Source organism: Schistocerca cancellata, chromosome 1, assembly GCF_023864275.1.
Source record: "Schistocerca cancellata isolate TAMUIC-IGC-003103 chromosome 1, iqSchCanc2.1, whole genome shotgun sequence".
Taxonomy (NCBI): Eukaryota; Metazoa; Arthropoda; class Insecta; order Orthoptera; family Acrididae; genus Schistocerca; species Schistocerca cancellata.
Genome location: NC_064626.1, coordinates 515,679,372 through 515,692,438, shown reverse-complemented (window position 1 = coordinate 515,692,438; position 13,067 = coordinate 515,679,372).

Sequence of the window (13,067 nt, the reverse complement as noted above, 5' to 3'; positions counted from 1 at the left end):
GCTTGCGGGCAACCTCCGTTGACAAAATCTACCACCTCATGGGCGTAGCACCTCCAGACATCCGAAGGAGAACAGTAGCTGGAGTGGAAAGAAAGAAGCAGGAGACGGATCAGAGACAACCCCCCCCCCCCCCCCCCCTGTTTGGATGCGAACATCAAACACCAAGACTCAAGTCGAGAAAAAGTTTTCTCCGGACAACGCAACCAATCCAGACATCACCTGCATGTCATACGATACAACTCTGGTGTAATTCATCATCGGAGAAATATTGGGACAACCACAAGGAAGAACTTGCTACAGGTCATTATCTCCCATACACGACATGGAAGGTACTCAGTAGACTGAGAACTGGAGTTTCTCGGTTTAAGGAGAACATGAAGAAATGGGGATAGATCTCAGGGGACGAACTATGTGAGTGTGGTGAACCTTAAGACCAGCAGCACCTACTCAACTGCAGGAAACTGTCGGAACCTGTGTCCATGGACGATCAGATTATCGCCAATGATAAGGCAGTCTGTGCAGCGGAATTCTGGGCAGTACATGGAATATAAATATGCACATATTCTCTGTAATACTTGTAATATATATGTATGATATGATATGCTATGTATGATAAATTATATTTAATATGTTACGTTCTGGACACGTATAAATAAATAAAAAAACTAAGTGTAATGCAAGCAGAGAAGCATGGTGTCCGACGTCACTCATAGGTAGGGAACAGAGCGAACTCATCAAGGATCGCGTTAATTTATACACTCTTTAATGGACGCAAGTAGCAGAAGGCTACCATTTCTTCTTCTGGTCAGCCAATTTACTTGGGTCGGATCCTTGCTATGCAATCCGATGATCGAAGACAGGGAAACAGTTTCACTTGCGCTGTTGCTCTGACAGCTATGACCAGCATTGGCACCACCTTTGCTACTCTACGTAAAATCATTTTGTTCGTAATCCAGCACTACACCACAATTTGGTAGTAGTTCAACAGAACGGAGGGTATTTGCTATTTTTGTCTATCTGTACTATTACGAAACATCTATTTGATTCAATGTACCGAATAGATGTAAGCAGATACCTGGGAAGCTCAAAGTCTGGATAAACAATTCTGTGTTCTGAAACAGTGTGCCAGACCAGGACTCGAACTTGAGACCTTTGCCATCCCGGGAAAATGCTGATATCGGCGCACACTTCACTGTAGAATGAAAATTCATTCTGGAAACCATCCCCCAGGCTGTGGCTAAGCTATGTCTCCGCAGTATCCCTTCTTCCCGGAACGTCAATCGATCAAGTTATGCAGGAGAGCTTCTGTAAAGTTTGGAAGGTAGGACATGCGGTACTGCCATAAGTGAAACGGTGAAGACTGGCCCTGAGTCGTCCTTGGGTAATTCAGTTGGTGGAGCACTTGCCCGCGAAAGGCAAAGGTCCCGAGATCGGGTTTCGGTCAGGCACACAGTTTTGATCTACCAGGAAATTTCATATCGGAACACACTGTCCTGCAGAGTGTAAATTCATTCTGGAAATTCTGCGTTCTGCTCCAGCGCATCACGGGGCTTGTCTGAAAAACAGTTTTACGTTCTGCTCCATAATTACTCATTGATATTTACCTACTAACAAAAAAATGTTCAAATGTGTGTGAAATGTTATGGAACTTAACTGCTAAGTTCATAAGTCCCTAAGCTTACACACTACTTAACCTAAATTATCCTAAGGACAAAAACACACACCCATGCCCGAGGGAGGACTCGAACCTCCGCCGGGACCAGCCGTACAGTCCATGACTGCAGCGCCATAGACCGCTCGGCTAATCCCGCGTGGCATCTACTAACAGTACAAATAATTTCTCTTATGGGTAGTAACTTCTTACTTCAAAATTATCAGCCCAGCAATAGAAGGCACCTTCTGTGAGAGCTCTATGTGCACAGAGCGCTAGCACGTCGTGCAGCGAATTAAAAGCAAACTGTATGGACACTTCGCTTCCTTCACATCATGTTGGCTTATTTTTAGGTATTTCTTAATATTCAACATAGTATACGTTCCCAAATCTTAAGGACAACTCTCCAGTCATTAAAACATGTACAAATTAGTGATGTCATGGTATATTATGCAAAATGCCGGAAAAAAATTGTTCATTAAGGTGGCAGACCAATATATCCATTACAAAGCATGACATTGCTTCTAAATCTGATTCTTGCTAGTTACTTTGATATTACAGTGAGAGCACAAATTAATGACGTCGTGTCACACTTTGCATATAGTGGTAAATATTAACGTAAGATACTTTGGCATTATAGTGGGCATAAATTAACGATATCATGGCGTATGCAGCAAAATGACAGAAAATTTATCAAAGTCAACTCTTATATACGCTAAAACATACATTCAATGCTGCCTTTAGAGGTTTTGAAAATAGCTTCATGACCACTTAACAACAAATTTGACATTGGTTTGCCGGCCGTGGTGGCCAAGCGGTTAAAGGCGCTACAGTCTGGAACCGCGCGGCCGCTACGGCCGCAGGTTCGAATCCTGCCTCGGGCATGGATGTGTGTGATGTCCTTAGGTTAGTTAGGTTTAAGTAGTTCTAAGTTCTAGGGGACTGATGACCTTAGAAGTTAAGTCCCATAGTGCTCAGAGCCATTTGAACCATTTTTTGACATTGGTTTATACTTTTCTCTCACAGTCCAACTATGGCTCTCAAAGCGTAGTATAAGCGAAATTACAATGCATTAAAGTCATTATTTTTTATGTCTGTTTCATAAATCGTATAGGTTTAAAGTGCCCATGAGCACCTTTCTTGGGAAATTTAAAAATGTCCCTGTACAAAACACTCATTCGCCGATCCCTATCCGCAGGAGGGAGAAGCAACCCCCTTCACCCTAGCAGCTGCTGGCAACATAAGAAATGAGAATCTTATCGAAAGGGTTGCTATTTGGCCGGCGGACAGAGATCGGTGGATGGATGTCCCTATACAGAGACATTTCTAAAGTGTCCAACAAAGGTGTGCAGGCGACACCCATGGTGTTATCGAATTTGGATATTTCGCAGGGACTCTTTGCCGTTTTATTCACGCACTCTACAATGTCGCAGCCCCACGTGCACTCGCGAAAAAGAACGAATGAAAAAGCACAAACGCCCTTTTCTGCTTCGGATCACGTTCAGATTACGTCGATCGGTTTAAAAGGCTCCTAGCGGTTCCACCATATAGACGAAAGCAAAACTTGTGATCACGTTGCGGTGTAAAGAGATGAGATATGACTTTCAATGGGTTTGCAGCCGTGCGATGTCCTTAAAATGGGTTGAATCGTCATAGGGGTGTCACCGGGGTAAAAATTTGTCACCAACATAGTCCCAATGTACATCGAAGAACAAACTGTCGCTTTCGAGCACGAAATGTGTGACAATGAACGCGCCTAGAGAGGGGGTGGTTTCATTGACGCCCCTTATGTCACATCCTGAAGCCCTTTCTCGTCGATTTACAGCAGCGGTGTGTTCGAGATGTTATCGTAGGCCACTCATCAGAAACCTGCGTAATTTAAATGTTAGGTGTCGCGGTTCTGACCTCCACCATCGCACAGGGTCAAAAAAAGGGATAAAAGATGGGTAAAAGGTGGTGTGAAGGCCTTTACATCGGGTGCCACGTCCACGGTGGTGTTGAGCATAATTGTGGTGATATTTGGCGCCAATTTGTCATCAGTAACTCACCTTACAGCTAACATGAACTTCTCAGTTCTGGTGCCCTTTTTTTTTCTCACCTGTGTCGACACCTTGATAGCTGAGATGTCGCCGAGGTCGAGGGTGTCGTCACAGGGTGCCGCGCTCTGGCACTATTATAGCGGATGGTCGTCAGTTTAATTACAACCGCTCCGTAAATGCACGTCTGCAAGCATTGATATATTTATACATCCATTCAATTCTTTTTTGGTTCATACATCTGCATTTTGGTCTGATCTGTCAATTTGCCATTTTATGGATTTGGCCACCTACTAAGTTTTGCAATCAGTACTACCGATTTCCGGATTTGATACCACTCGACTAACATTTGGCAAAATACGCTGTGATGTCACGCACACTGCAATGTCAAAGCATTTTACGTCGCGGTTTTTTTTAACTCTACGTCTCACTACAGCACCTGAGCCCCTCTCTGCAGAGGAAAGGCGTTGAATGGAGAGCAACAGCGCACGGTTCATAAACAATAAAGTAACTTTCGAACACTAAATTAATTACGGGTCTCAGCAGCGCATGATAACGTAATGCGATGCCGACGCAACACCGAGCGAGTTGGCGCAGTGGTTAACACACTGGACTCGCATTCGGGAGGACGACGGTTCAATCCCGCGTCCAGCCATCCTGATTTAGGTTTTCCGTGATTTCCCTAAATCGCTCCAGGCAAATGCCGGGATGGTTCCTTTCAAAGGTCACGGCCGGCTTTCTTCCCCGTCCTTCCCTAATCCGATGAGACCGATGACCTCGCAGTTTGGTCTCTTCCCCCAAACAACCCAACCAAACCCGACGCAACGTCGGCGTTACGCCTTCTCTATGCTGCGTATGTGCCACAGTTATGCTCCATACACCACGTATATGCTCCCAGAGTGGTTTTTGGAGTAGCTCAACAGGAAATGTGGGCTGAAGTAGTCTTAGAAAACGTTAACTGCGTATCGCGAATTGATATCTGTTCTGTGCTGTGTGATTAAAAAACCTCAGAATTTTCCCCTGAATAATGGCATGCTCTGGTCGTAAGATAAGTAAAAATGAATATTGCAAATTAATAATCAAATCACGTCAGTGGCAGATTGGTGCCACATCGAAGTGTTGCGTCTTCAGCGCGAGAAAAGCTGAGAATGGAACTTGTAACAAAAAAAATGGTTCAAATGGCTATGATCACTATGGGACTTAACATCTAGGGTCATCAGTCCCCTAGGACTTAGAACTACTTAAACCTAACCAACCTAAGGACAGCACACAACACCCAGCCATCACGAGGCAGAGAAAATCCCTGACCCCGCCGGGAATCGAACCCGGGAACCCGGGCGTGGGAAGCGAGAACGCTACCGCACGACCACGAGATGCGGGCAAACTTGTAACACAATACATGTTGAGGTAAACATATGACCTGGTGTATTAATAAAGATAGGACATATTGTTAACTCGAAGTCACTTCGTATATTAGAAATCATTAATAGCTACAGCCTACGATGCTACTTAAATTTGACGGCTGAAAGAGGAAAGACAAATTTGAACATCCAGTCTTCTCCTAGCTGCTCCCAAAAAAGAGGTGTAGCCCCCCAGCGCGTGGTCCAGACCGACCGCATGGCTGGGAATTCCATGTTGACGCTGTGTCGAGGACTGTGCTTTGTGTCGATGAAGGAGATCTGTATGCCGGGAGTGCCAAAAATGGCGGACTTTTGTGAAACCACAGTGGCAGACATTTCACAGTTCATGTAGAAATTAATAATAGGCAGAGGAATCATGATACCTTAAAAAGGAAACATGTACATTACCATTATCTGCACAAAGATTCTGATGGAGTATTCAGATTTTCAATATCTTTATTAGTTTAAAGTTTAGTATCTGACTCTAAATTATACAAGTAACACCCAGCAGCGAATTTCCAAAATCTAAACGGTTCATCCGATTTTGTCGATCGACGTGTCTTTAGAAAGCTATTAGTGTAATCCTAAATTGGTATGAATTACAGGCATGTAACTTGAATAGTACATGAGTTATTGGTGGTCAAAGTGGCCGATTACAGTCGATCGCGTCAGGCAATAAGTGCTCCACAGTTACATGAAAAAACGGTAGCATCATGCTTATAAATATATTTATTCGTCTATGTCTTTGTTTATATCCGATATAAACTATTCATGAAGAAATTGGTCAAATATTTACTGTGTTTTAGAAAGCACAGAGGCATTAGGCTACTGGGCTACTTTTGTTCTATTCCTTTCATATATGTTTATTTAATTTGTTTATGTATTTAATAATGTGTGTTAGAGCGTGTTTATGGTCCAGCTGTAGGAATATTTATTTAATTTCAACTTAGTTAAATGTAAATCCAGTATTTCGTATGTGTCTCAATATGTTTGTGACTGTGTATTGGCTTGGAGACATGGCGGGAGCGATCTAGCCAATCACAGCACTCGTTACTATGGCAGGCGACTACCGAAGTCAATGGAGAGACTGTATGAAAGTGGGGGAGGAGCATCAGGTCGCACGGGACACGGGAGACTGGTGGAAGGGAAGGCGCGACGGACGGTCGCAGGAAATACTTGGAGAGAGTTGAGCAGTTTGCGCGTGGTCGTGGGAGATAAAAATACTTCGTGGTGCCAACTTGTGCACTTGTGAGATTTCCGTGCCTTCTGCAGTGAAGACGTAGTATGCGTTTAGAAGTGAATATCTCGTGAGCTATGTTGGGTACGTAGTTGAGGGCCACATTTTTTTTATTTGAAAGCCCACATCGACTCTTGGGTTGCAAACACGAATAATTTTTTTAGAAAACAGTATTACAATTTGGTGCTACTCGTTAACATTTTGCGGTCTGTGCTATCGCGTTATTGGAGTAATAATAAAAATTAATTTCTTATGAGAAATACCTGAGCGCTGAGACAGAATGGAGACCATGTTACTCGATAACAATGTAACCCATTCATCCTCGAATACAGGCGGCATACGATGGCGTTCACAGGATCGAATTATAAAAACTAAATTTCTCGAGGGGTGGGGGGCTGAACGTGCTCGCCACTAGGTGAAACGTAAGTGCTCTGGGCTGAATATTGCAAATTAGTAATAAAATCACGTCAATGGCAGGTTGGTGCCACATAGAAGTGTTGCATCGATGTGTGGCACTGCAGCGATTTGCTGAGAGCACGATGATGTCAACACACACACACATAACGCAGTTGGCCACATGGGCTAAAGGTAAGGAGGGAGGGGGGTAATTTCGGGAAGAAGGGGGAGAAGAGAGTTCCATGAATGCTGATGCTGATGTCAGCAACTTCTGCACCCAAATGCCCACTACCATCCTACTGATGGTACCACTCGTCTGATGACCCGAGGAGATTTTTTATCATCAACGCAAATATAATTTTGGGTTGCCTAACACGCAACTGACTGGTACCAACGAGGCAGTTTAAACCCATAATTCACAGAGGACCTGCGAATTTTTAGAATTTCTAGTTGTCTGTAGCCACAGCTGTATCACTAACACGTGTACATAGCCATCACAAAATAACAGTCGCAAATCTAGACATTGACTGTCTGTGTACCTCCTATCTGTGACACATAGTAACTTATCACTAGAGATAATAATAAAAACGCTCACAGTACATGAAAGGAAATTTCTACTACACACAAGTAAATTGAGAAATCAAGCTGAAACCTGTGTAACTGTAAATTTGATCAAGGTTTTAGTATTTCGTCATAAAAATTTTACAACTGTTTAAAATAAGCGCGAATGACAGTGAAACGATTAAAAATTATGTTGAACTTTATTTTTAAGTTTTACTTTTCAACTAACACATTAATAAAAACGCAGTAATTGTGAGTGTTCTCTTGTATCGCAGTACACTTAGAACATAAAATGGAAACTTAAACTTCGTATTCACGAAGCACATTGGTTGTTTTACTGGAATGCGTTCAGTCACATGAAGTAACTCAGGCCACTGAAATAAAGTCCACGATTATTAATTGTTCAGACAGATATGATAGTTAACACGTTGTTGGAAATAATGAAGTGTGATATAGGTCGTGATTAGGAATGATCAAGATTACATACAAAGACATCGAATAAAAGTTTCTTAAAGTTTGTTTTAATTCCCTCAGTTATCCTTGTGTGTGTAAGGCTTACAGTGCTTAGTTCTCATCACTCAGAACGTAATTATTCTTGCACAACCGGAGTGCCACAGCAGCTTCCCTATCTCCTTCAGTACATTATAATTAATACGCTTCACCAAGAATAACTGCAGCAATCGGCGTTCTCATTAATCTACCTATGATTTAGACAGTAAAATTTCGCTGTTGCCACTACATTCAGAGTTTTTGAGTTCATACAGCACGATCAGTGTCCAATTCGTACAATAATTTCTAGTATCTTATGCTAACGTTTTGCATCCAGTTGATAAAGTAGCTCACACATGCGAGATGGTAAATCCTCATATTCCTCGCCATCTTTAAATTTTCATCTTGGTACCTCTAAAGTAGTGAACTCACAAGCACGTGATAAAAAAATAAACATACTTGGCGTGTTCGCTGCATTTTCAGAACTGGTGACACATTGTTCTGCCGGCCCCTCGTGAACTACTTATGCCTTACGACTCCAACTGGGAAACTTCCTTGGGTAGTTCAACTGTTTAGAGGACGTTCAGGTTCGAGTCCCGGTTTGGCTTCCAGTTCTATTTGCCAGAAGGCTTCATTGGAGCGCACACACCGCTGCAGAATGAAAAATTCCTGCTGGAATGGAGCAACTGTTAGCGGAAAGATAGTCATCCATTAACCTCGTAAATGCCAGAAGGAAAGGAAAATCTTATTCAAAGCAAGGAAAGGATCTTCAAACCTGTGTACTGACTTTGCACTGTCGATCTTCTCCAGACGATGTACAAATTACGGAATTACATGCCCGGTGAACTCTTTTATTTCATTAGTGAAAATGTGTTATAATTGCTTAAGATTTGGTCACATAAGCAAGCACTATTTTGAACAGCCACGCTGCTGTAAATGTGATGAAGACTTTTCATGGTCCCCAGGCAAAACAGATCCTGCGACTTTTTACAATGCCATCGAGCCCATCTGGTTCCTAACCGCTCATGTCCAGAATAGATTCGTCAGGAGAAAATACGAGAACTTACTAGATGAAACAATTTAGCTTTTATGAAACTGAGACTATCTTGAGAAATAAATCGTACCCTTGAAAGCTTTCACGATACCACCCTCCATAGATAATAAAAAACTACTTCCTCGCACACATTTCTGTTCTAGATATAGAGCGCAGAGACAATGTCTTACATCCAAAAGACTGCGCCACTGTCCTGACTCATATTCCAAAACTGTCCCCAGTGTCTCATGGATTGAGGGCATGAGACACTGTTGATAGTAATCCGTCCATTGGATGGGGACGTTAAGCTTTTCGGCCCTCTTGGTAGTACACTTCTGGCCATTAAAATTGCTACACCACGAAGATGACGTGCTACAGACGCGAAATTTAACCGACTGGAACAAGATGCTGTTATATGCAAATGATTAGCTTTTCAGAGCATTCACACAAGGTTGGCGCCGGTGGCGACACCTACAACGTGCTGACATGAGGAAAGTTTTCAACCGATTTCTTATACACAAACAGCACTTGACCGGCGTTACCTGGTGAAACGTTGTTGTGATGCCTCGTGTAAGGAGGAGAAATGCGTACCATCACGTTTCTGACTTTGATAAAGGTCGGATTGTAGCCTATTGGGATTGCGGTTTATCGTATCGCGACATTGCTGCTCGCGTTGGTGGAGATCCAATGACTGTTAGCAGAATATGGAATCGGTGGGTTCAGGAGGGTAATACGGAACGCCGTGCTGGATCCCAACGGCCTCGTATCACTAGCAGTCGAGATGACAGGTATCTTATCCACATGGCTGTAATGGATCATGCAGCCACGTCTCGATCCATGAGTCAATAAATGGGGACGTTTGGAAGACAACAACCATCTGCACGAACAGTTCGATGACGTTTGCAGCAGCATGGACTATCAGCTCGGAGACCATGGCTGCGGCTACCCTTGACGCTGCAACACAGACAGGAGCGCCTGTGATGGTGTACTCAACGACGATCCTGGGTGCACGAATGGCAAAACCTCATTTTTTCCGATGAATCCAGGTTGTGTTTACAGCATCATGATGGTCGCATCTGTGTTTGGCGACATCGTGGTGAACGCACATTGGAAGCGTGTATTCGTCATCGCCATACTGGTGGCGTATCGCCCGGCGTGATAGTATAGGGTGCCACTGGTTACGCGTCTCGGTCACCTCTTGTTCGCACTGACGGCACTTTGAACAGTGGACGTTACTTTTCAGATGTGTTACGATCCATGGCTCTACCCTTCATTCAATCCCTGCGAAACCCTACATTTCAGCAGGATAATGCACGACCGCATGTTGCAGGTTCTGTACGAGCCTTTCTGGATACAGAAAATGTTCGACTGTTGCCCTGGCCAGCACATTCTCCAGATCTCTCACCAATTGAAAACGTCTGGTCAATGGTGGCCGAGCAACTGGCTCGTCACAATATGCCAGTCACTACTCTTGATGAACTGTGGTATCGTGTTGGAGCTGCATGGTCAGCTGTACCTGTACACGCCATCCAAGCTCTGTTTGACTCAATGCCCAGGCGTATCAAGGTCGTTATTATGGCCAGAGGTGGTTGTTTTGGGTACTGATTTCTCAGGATATATGCACCCAAATTGCGTGAAAATGTAATCACGTGTCAGTTCTAGTATAATATATTTGTCCAATGAATACCAGTTTATCATCTGCATTTCTTCTTGGTGTAGCAATTTTAATGGCCAGTAGTGTATCTAAGAGGAGTAGGCTATATGCTGATACCGGGTTTCACTTGATCCCTTCTCTCGTCATCGTCGTCGTCATCGTCATCATCATGCAACACAAACATAACTCTACGTTGAAAAAGTGGCATTGTGCGCAGCCGAAGAAAATCCTTTCCGAGTAGTTGTCTTAAAAACCACCATGGAGTGGGGAAGTTTCAATTGCAGTCCCCTGTTCTTGCATGGGTGAAGATACACTATTGTTCATCAGAATGGTAGCAGCAATAATTTCGCCCCTTCAGTCCGGACTTGTGAATTGCGCTGTTGGTTGCGAGAGAACTGGGATTCTCGCCCTCGTCTCCCTTGGGATGGAGCTCATTTGCAGTGCTTGGGAGATGTAAGTTTCACACAGGTTGTAGCGCAATCCACCTTAAGAGCAGCTCGTATTTAACTAACTCTGTCATGCATCTTGTATCTCCAGTTTGTTGTATTTAATATGCTTTTCATTTATCTTGAAATTGAGAACTGCCCAGATGTGGAAATCTTATTTGCCTTCCTTCCTACAGTGTTTCCATTAGCCACAAGATCCACAGCAGTTAGTCTTTTTTCTTCGGTTTACTACATTTCTGTAAGAACGTTTTCTGTACTGTTATTGTAAATTATTCGCTTGATTAGATAAAACAAAACATTGTGTTTCAGTAAGTAATAAAGAAATGTGGTTCTGTCTTGAGAAACACATTTTTTCTTGTTTTATTACACATACTGGGTGATCAAAAAGCCAGTATAAATTTGAAAACATAATAAACCACGGAATAATGTAGATAGAGAGGTAAAAATTGAAACTCATGCTTGGAATGACATGGGGTTTTATTAGAACAAAAAAACAAAGTTCACAAAAATCCGACAGATGGCGCTGGACGGTAAAACGTCAGTGACTGCGCATGACAATCGTGTATAAGAGCTGTAATGAGAGAGGGAAAAAAAAGAGAATCAGATGCGCTAGCAGTCGCAGCATGTTGACGTTACCTGAAAAGGCTCTTTTAGGGAAGCTGTATTATCAGAATGGGGAATGTGCTAGTTCAGCGTTACGATCCTATCTCCATAGGAAGGGGATTCGAACGGGTAAAGGTCCGTTGACAAATTCAGCTGTGGCGAGAATGATTTCGAAGTTCGAAGCCACGGGTTGTTTAGACGATAGACCCCGTAGTGGCCGACCGAGTACAAGCTGTAATGCTGCTGAGACAGTTCAGGAAGAAATGGAGACTGTAGCGGGTTCTTTTATGCACGGGGAAGTCAGCGCTCGTGCAGTCGCACGTCGCACCGGCATTCCATACACTACTGTTTGGTTGGCACTTAGGCGTACCCTCCGATGCTATCCGTACAAAATCCATCGGCATCATGAACTGTTACCTGCCGATTTAGTGAAGCGGAGGCCATTTGCGGTGTGGGCGTTTCAAAATATGGCGGAAGATGACGATTGGTTGAGTAACGTGTTGTGGACCGACGAAGCTCATTTCACGCTCCGAGGGTCTGCCAACGCCCACAACTGCACAATTTGGGCTACCAAAAATCCTAGAACTGTCGTGGAAACTCCATTGCACGACGAGAAAGTCACGATATGGGTTGGATGTACACATCTACAGTTATCGGGCCTTTTTTCTTCGAGGAAATGCGTGATTCTGGTTTTGTAACTGCTACCGTGACGGGTGAGAAGTACGCTGATACGTTACAGAATCGCATCATCCCCAGCCTGGCTGATAAATACCTGCTGGAACGTACGATGTTTATGCAGGATGGCGCTCCACCCCATATTGCTAGACGCGTGAAAGATCTCTTGGGCGCGTCGTTTGGTGATGATCGTGTGCTCAGCCGCCACTTTCGTCATGCTTCGCCTCGCAGGTCCCTGGATCTCAGTCCGTGCGATTATTGGCTTTGGGGTTACCTGAAAAATGGCTCTGAGCACTATGGGACTTAACTTCTATGGTCATCAGTCCCCTAGAACTTAGAACTACTTAAACCTAACTAACCTAAGGACATCACACACATCCATGCCCGAGGCAGGATTCGAACCTGCGACCGCAGCGGTCGCGCGGGGTTACCTGAAGTCGCAAGTGTATCGTGATCGACCGACATCGCTAGGGATGCTGAAAGACAACATCCGACGCCCAATGCCTCACCGTAACACCGGACATGCTTTACAGTGCTGTTTACAACATCAATCCTTGACTACAGCTATTGTTGAGGAATGATGGTGGACATATTGAGCATTTCCTGTAAAGAACATGATCTTTGCTTCGTCTTACTTTGTTATGCTAATTATCGCCATTCTGATCAGATGAAGCGCCATCTGTCGGACGTTTTTTGAACTTTTGTATTTTTTTGGTTCTAATGAAACCCCATGTCATTCCAAGCATGTGCGTCAATTCGTACCTCTCTATCTACATTATTACGTGATTTATTCAGTTTTCAAATTTATGCTGACTATTTGATCACCCGGTATATGTTTCGGAAAAGTTTCTACATCTTCAGTGGGATTTATTTAATATCTGATGAA